The sequence below is a fragment of the Mchenga conophoros genome, linkage group LG11 (genome assembly GCF_057382185.1).
Source record: "Mchenga conophoros isolate Kocher_MC1m ecotype Shallow Benthic linkage group LG11, M_conophoros_male_GT1.1, whole genome shotgun sequence".
NCBI lineage: Eukaryota > Metazoa > Chordata > Actinopteri > Cichliformes > Cichlidae > Mchenga > Mchenga conophoros.
The window spans coordinates 18,218,573-18,226,091 of NC_140536.1; the positions used below are offsets into that span (position 1 = coordinate 18,218,573).

The window sequence follows — 7,519 nt, forward strand, 5'->3', positions numbered from 1 at the left end:
GTATAAATAAAATTTAATTGAATGGAAAAAAAATACCTGGTATTTTCCATACGTGTGCTTATGTTCGACACTCTATATCTGCTTTACCAAACATATATTAAAAAAATACGAATCTCTCTTTTACAGTAGAAAGTTGGATGAATTATTTGGGGGTTGAAAGGGCTCTCGGGGGATTGGACAGTACTAGAAGTACAGCACATACAGTACAAGGACAAGGCCCCCTCAACAGAGCCTCACCTGAGAACACTACTGGTTTATTCAATAGAGTAAAATATTGCTGCTGGGCACTGATCTGTCACGGACGAGAATGCGGTGGACTCAAGAGCAGACTCAATTTGCTTAGAACTGTGTATAATTTATTGAAAAGAACAAAACGTGAACGGAACTGGGTTTAACAAAAACCATACGCAGAAAACTAAAGGAAATCCGTGGGCGGAGAAACCGGCGTAGAGCACGGGGAGACTTCTAACGGGAACTTCTGTAAACACAGGGGAGAAATGTTACTGAATGGGAAACAAACGAGTAAGGGACAAAGGTACGGAGTGCCAGTGAATAGTCTTGGGCTTACTTGGCGACCCTAGTCATTTAACGGGGAAAAGGCTGCCAGGGGTGTATTCCAAAGAGGGTCAAGAGTGGAGAGTCCGGTCCAGATTTCGAAGAGATGGAGAATACAGACTGAAGGGCAGGCTGAGGAGAAGTGGAGTATATAATCCTCGGGTTCCGAGCAGATGGGAGGACAGGATGGAGACCAAAAACAGCACTACTGGTGAGTGCGATGGGTGGAGAATCTGAAGAATACAGGAAACAAAAACATATTAACCCAAGGTCCAGATATACAGAGTCAGAGCTCAGAGGAGGCCTCTAGGTGGAGCCCCGGAGATTGACAACAGGTGATGAGCTGGCCAACTCCACTCCCAGGGACAAATGACAGGAACCTGGACCACGCCCAACCAGACACTCCCACAGCATATGACAGTACCTCCCCCTCAAGGGCCGCCACCCGGCGACCCCCCAGACCGGGCCCTGCGAGGGGAGGAACGAAACGCAGCGATCAGAGACGGGTCCAGAACGAGCGACCGGGGAACCCAACAACACTCCTCAGGCCCATACCCCTCCCAGTCCACCAGGTACTGGACACCACGACCACGGCGGCGCACGTCAACGATCCGCCGGACCGAATAGGCCGGATGACCGTCCACGAGCCGGGCGGGAGAACAGGCGGTGGACACAGAGGACTGCTACGGACCGGCTTGACCTGAGAGACGTGAAACGTCGGATGGACACGCCAGGAAGCCGGGAGCCTGAGACGGACCGCCGAGGGGCCGACGACAGCAGTGATCTCATAGGGGCCAACATAGCGGGGAGCCAACTTTCGAGAAAGCGACCGCAAGGGAATGTCCTTAGCACAAAGCCACACCCGTTGTCCAGGCCGATACGCCGGAGCGACAGAGCGGCGACGATCCGCATAATCCCGTTGCCGGTCGACAGTTGCAAGGAGAGCCCGCCGGACCCTCCGCCACACCCGCCGGCAGCGTTGAAGGTGATGCTGGACCGAAGGAACAGCCAAATCCGCCCCATCCTCTGGGAACAACGGTGGCTGATATCCCAGTGAGGCCTCAAAGGGCGACAAACCCGTCGCCGAAGACGTGAGAGAATTATGGGCATACTCCACCCAAGGCAACTGAGACGACCAGGCCGCCGGGTTCAGTGACGAGACGCAGCGAAGAGCGGATTCCAACTCCTGGTTCAAACGCTCAGTCTGGCCATTGGTCTGCGGATGGAAACCAGAACTCAAGTTGACCTTGGCACCCAGGGCCGTACAGAAGGCCTTCCACACTCGGGAGACAAACTGAGGCCCCCTGTCAGACACAATCTCCGAGGGTATGCCATGAAGACGGAACACATGGTCTGTAAGGAGCTGGGTGGTCTCTGCAGCCGTCGGCAGCTTGTCCAGGGCCACGAAGTGAGCCGCCTTGGAAAACCGATCAATATGGACAGAACCACCGTCTTCCCCGAAGAGGCTGGGAGGCCGGTAACAAAATCCAAGGCGATATGAGACCAAGGCCTATGCGGGGTACTCAGCGGTCGGAGTAAGCCAGACGGGGGCCGATTAGAGGTCTTGTTACGGGCACAAACGGAACAGGCAGCTACATAAGCCTTCACATCCTTGTCCATAGAACGCCACCAGAAATACCTCTTCAACAAAGCCGTGGTCCTACTCACTCCCGGATGGCAAGTAAACCGGGCTGTATGGATCCAATGGATAACAGCCGACCGGGCGGCAGAGGGCACAAAACGCCGACCGGGCGGGCCGGTTCCCGGATCAACGTCGTCCCGTAGTCCGTGGCGTATAGCCTCCTCCACATCCCAGGTGAGGGAGCCAATCCTGCAGGTGGAAGGGAGAATGAGCTCCGGGTCCCGGGAGTCCGAGTCCGAGGAGTACTGGCGAGACAGAGCATCGGGTTTAAGATTCCTGGAACCAGGGCGATAGGAAATATCAAAGTTAAATCGAGCAAAGAAAAGGGACCACCGAGCCTGGCGGGAGTTCAGTCTTTTAGCCGTTCTGAGATAAGTCAGATTCTTGTGATCTGTCCAGATGATAAATGGATGTTCCGACCCCTCCAGCCAGTGGCGCCACTCCTCCAAAGCCAACTTAATGGCCAGGAGCTCCCTATCCCCAACGTCATAGTTCTGTTCGGCAGGAGAAAGGCGTCGAGAAAAATAGGCGCAGGGCTGGAGCTTGCCACGAGGACCAGAACGCTGAGACAGCACAGCCCCCACCCCCACACTTGAAGCATCAACCTCCACCACAAACTGCCTACTCGTGTCAGGATGGACTAAAACAGGAGCCGAAGTGAAAAGTCGCTTGAGTGTGGCAAAGGCCGAGTGAGCCTCGGGGGACCAAACGAAGGGGACCCGGGAGGAAGTAAGGCGAGTGAGAGGCGCAGCCACCCGACTGTAGTCCCTGACAAAACGCCTGTAGAAATTTGCGAAGCCAAGGAACTGCTGCAGCTGTCTACGCGAACCAGGAACGGGCCACTCCACCACTGCCTTAACTTTTACAGGATCCGTCTTCACCTGCCCTTCCGCCAGTAAGTAGCCCAGAAACGAGATAGACGAGACATGAAAGTCACACTTCTCGGCCTTCACATAAAGGCGGTTCTCCAACAGTCGCTGCAGCACACTCCGGACATGCACCCGATGTTCCTCAAGGGACTGAGAAAAAATCAGAATGTCGTCCAGATAAACAAACACAAAAACATTCAAAAAATCCCAGAGCACGTCATTCACCAGTGCCTGGAAGACTGCAGGGGCATTGGTGAGGCCAAACGGCATCACCAGGTATTCAAAATGCCCCAGAGGAGTGTTAAAAGCAGTCTTCCACTCGTCACCCTCCCTTATGCGGACAAGGTGGTATGCATTCCTCAAGTCCAACTTAGAGAAGACAGTGGCCCCGTGGAGGGGTTCGAAAGCTGAACTGATCAAAGGCAGGGGATACCTGTTCCTAATCGTGATCGCATTAAGGCCCCTATAATCAATGCACGGCCGGAGCGACGCATCCTTTTTAGAAACAAAAAAGAAACCAGCGGCCACCGGTGAAGAAGAAGGACGAATGAGACCGGCCGCCAGCGAATCCCGGACGTACGTCTCCATAGTCCCCCTCTCCGAACGGGACAGGTTATAGAGACGGCTGGAGGGCAGAGGGGCACCGGGGAGGAGATCAATAGCACAATCATAGGGCCGATGAGGAGGCAGCGACAGAGCCCTGTCTTTACTGAACACTTCTTGTAGATCATGATATTCAGGAGGGACAGAGGAAAGGTCAGGGGGGGAGACAACCACTGGAGGAGAAACAAAAGCCCCCGAGGGCAGAGCTGACTTTAAACAGTTGGCGAGACAAAACAAACTCCAACTCGCTACTTTCTTCGCTGCCCAGTCAATGTGCGGATTGTGCTTCTGCAACCACGGAAAACCAAGGATCACTGGCACGTCAAGGGAAGAGGTGGCAAAGAGAGTTATGTCTTCCTGATGATTACCTGACGTGACTAACTTGACAGGCGCGGTCCGGTGAGTGATCATCGCGAACACCTCATTATTCAGAGCGGCGGCCGGGATCGGAGGCTCGAGCGGAATGAGGGGCAAATCGAACGATTTAGCCACCGCAGCATCTATCAAATTCTGCTCCGACCCGGAGTCAACGAGAGCACGGAGAGAATGAGCCTTAGTACCGGACATCAACGAAACCGAAAGCAAAAAACGGGGTTTATCACTCTTAAAAACACTGCCCACCCGTAACCCCGGACTTACCGGCGGGCCACGCCTTTTGGCCGGACTGGGCAAACAGCGATGCGATGGCCGCTTCCCCCGCAGTAGAAGCACTCTCCGGCTCGGAAACGCCGCTCCCGCTCCTCAGGAGTGAGCCGAGCGCGGCCAATCTGCATAGGCTCAGGGGAAGGAGATCGAGAACGGACGGATGATGTCACCGGAAGCGACGGGGGTAACGCCGAAACGGCCGCGGGTCGAAACAGAGACGGAGAGGGTTTGGACCGCCTCTCAGCGTCTCTCTCCCTCAGTCGACTATCGATCCTGAGAGCAAGAGAGGCAAGCGCTTCAAACGTGGCCGGCTCGTCGTGCACAGCCAGCTGATCCTTCAGTTGTTCGGAAAGGGACGCTAGGAAAATACCCCGCAGCGCAGCATCCGGCCAACCCGCTTCAACAGCAGCGGTGCGGAACTCGATCGCATATTCCGCAACGCTGCGTTTTCCCTGGCGGAGTCCCAACAGCCTCTTAGCTGCAGTACCCTCAGAGATCGGGTGAGCGAACGTAGCCTTGAATTCCTTGAGGAAGTCCTCATAGGAACACGAGGCAATAGGATGAGAAAACAAAAACGCCTCAGCCCACGCAAGCGCCTTACCCCTAAGCAACCCAACAAAATGGGAAATCTTGGCAGCCTCATTAGGAAACGCGTGCGGCGTGCGATTGACGAACAACGACCACTGAAACAGGAACCCCCCACACAGCCCCAGCTCTCCATGAAAAGGCTCCGGTGGAGGAGAAGAGATGCCCCGATAAGCCGATTCAGGACGCGCAACGGCGGGTGCAGGCAACGGTCCCGGCTGACTAGGAAAAACGGGTGGATTAGGCTCCCTGATTTCTGACAACCGGGTAAGTAACTCCTCCTGTTTTTCACTGATAGCATTACACTGGTCCATTAAGGACGTCAAAGTCTGTTCATGCCGTCCTAACACCGCGCCCTGTTTGTTAATGGCGGCGCGAATTGGGTCCGCTGAGTCCATTAGTGGCCAGTTCGTTCTGTCACGGACGAGAATGCGGTGGACTCAAGAGCAGACTCAATTTGCTTAGAACTGTGTATAATTTATTGAAAAGAACAAAACGTGAACGGAACTGGGTTTAACAAAAACCATACGCAGAAAACTAAAGGAAATCCGTGGGCGGAGAAACCGGCGTAGAGCACGGGGAGACTTCTAACGGGAACTTCTGTAAACACAGGGGAGAAATGTTACTGAATGGGAAACAAACGAGTAAGGGACAAAGGTACGGAGTGCCAGTGAATAGTCTTGGGCTTACTTGGCGACCCTAGTCATTTAACGGGGAAAAGGCTGCCAGGGGTGTATTCCAAAGAGGGTCAAGAGTGGAGAGTCCGGTCCAGATTTCGAAGAGATGGAGAATACAGACTGAAGGGCAGGCTGAGGAGAAGTGGAGTATATAATCCTCGGGTTCCGAGCAGATGGGAGGACAGGATGGAGACCAAAAACAGCACTACTGGTGAGTGCGATGGGTGGAGAATCTGAAGAATACAGGAAACAAAAACATATTAACCCAAGGTCCAGATATACAGAGTCAGAGCTCAGAGGAGGCCGAGTTTACCACAGATGGTAGCAGGACGAACTGGCGAGGAGTGGCAGGCCGTGCTGGCTTAAAAACCCTCTAGGTGGAGCCCCGGAGATTGACAACAGGTGATGAGCTGGCCAACTCCACTCCCAGGGACAAATGACAGGAACCTGGACCACGCCCAACCAGACACTCCCACAGCATATGACATGAACACAGTTCTTTGTAGTGCTTTTCCCTCCTGTACCAACCATGTTCCCCCCAACTGTGCTGACTTCAACTGTACCTTTAGTTCAGGTTGAATTGGAGCACATTGTATTCTTCCACTACAAGAAATGGCTTTGTACTTTTACATAAAAGTATCAAAAGCTTTGTGTCAGACATATTACACACCTGATATTGTACATTTGGAAAAAGTGTGCATTCAGTACTTTTCAGTGTGTTCCGTTAGTGCCTGTATCCTCTTTCCTCTTCTCTTCTCTCTTGCAAGTTTAATCTTTCAAATGATCTGTGTGCATGACACACCCGTACAGCCACAGGAAACACATACGGATAAAAATTATAATAACATAGTACAATATCCTCTCATGCATATTTCTTCAACCTTTATAGTGAAAGACTATTAGTCACTGTGACACTAAAAGGCATAAATAAATACAGCTATGGGTGAGTGGGTCAAAGGCCAGTGAAACAGAAGGGCTAAATACAGTCTACAGTTTGACATCTCGCATACTTGGGCCAAGGTGGTACGTGGAGTTGGATGGTGTGATGCCTTTTAGCATGCTTGGGGATTTTTGTGTTTTTTTTGTAGTTATCTGTTTTTTTATTTTGATCTTCACCTCTGCTGATATGAGAGAATACTTATTTTAACCTCCTTCTCCTGTGTCTAGGAATAATACAAAACTGTGTGTTAAGTAGTCAGCATGGTGGGGAATGACCTGAAGAAACGCATAGCAGACAAAGGACGCCATAAAAATAGCACGCGTCTGCCAATTTCTCTCAAAAATGTATCATTTCATCCTTGAAACTGTGTCCCGTGAAACACAAAGCAGAAGGCACTCAGGCATGAAGGATGTGCACATGCACAGAATACATATTCGTATATGGAGGAACCTCACATGCTTTCTCACCGTTTACACAGTACTCTTGTGGGCACAGGGCAGAAGTGTAAAGTGTAAAGGTCCCTTTTATGTTCATAGTGTAGCTTTAAGGCCACGGGTCATTGTCTCTGGGAATGTCATTTGCCAGAACATTTTATGACACTGCTGGTCGACCTCATAAGCCCCAGGGACGCTGCAGAGAGGAAGAATCTTTGTATTAAAGCTATAAATAAAGTCATTGGAGTTGCGATATTGTTTCGAACCTCTAGGCTGCTTGCTCACTCAGCTCCAGCAAAGGAAAATTTTCTGACTGTGACAGGTGTTAGAAGATTGTGTTTGGCCTCTAGGGTTATAGAAGAAGTTCTCTTGACATAGGCTACTGACCAACAGGATGCTTTGAGTGAGACATTGGCCCCCGATCAGGTCTATCTTCTGATAGAGTAAGTATCCCATTGTACTAAGTTTCACAGATGGGCAGTCCCCCCAGCACTGAACCACAAGCCTGTAACATGGTGATAAAATAGAGTAACTGGGCAGTGTTCCTCCTGATACTAAAGCAGGCAGGT

At 51.8% G+C, this 7,519-nt stretch overlaps 2 long non-coding RNA genes across 2 annotated transcripts; both read right to left on the minus strand.

Annotated features, from left to right (window-relative positions):
• Positions 1-334: 334 nt before the first annotated feature.
• LOC146563888 (uncharacterized) lies at positions 335-823 on the minus strand. Its single transcript, XR_014894279.1, has 2 exons — positions 569-823; positions 335-478 (listed from the first exon to the last, which is right to left on the minus strand). It is a non-coding gene; the product is annotated as an uncharacterized LOC146563888 (long non-coding RNA).
• Positions 824-5,355: 4,532 nt separating this feature from the next.
• Positions 5,356-5,964, minus strand: LOC146563889 (uncharacterized). Its single transcript, XR_014894280.1, has 2 exons — positions 5,590-5,964; positions 5,356-5,499 (listed from the first exon to the last, which is right to left on the minus strand). It is a non-coding gene; the product is annotated as an uncharacterized LOC146563889 (long non-coding RNA).
• Positions 5,965-7,519: the final 1,555 nt, after the last annotated feature.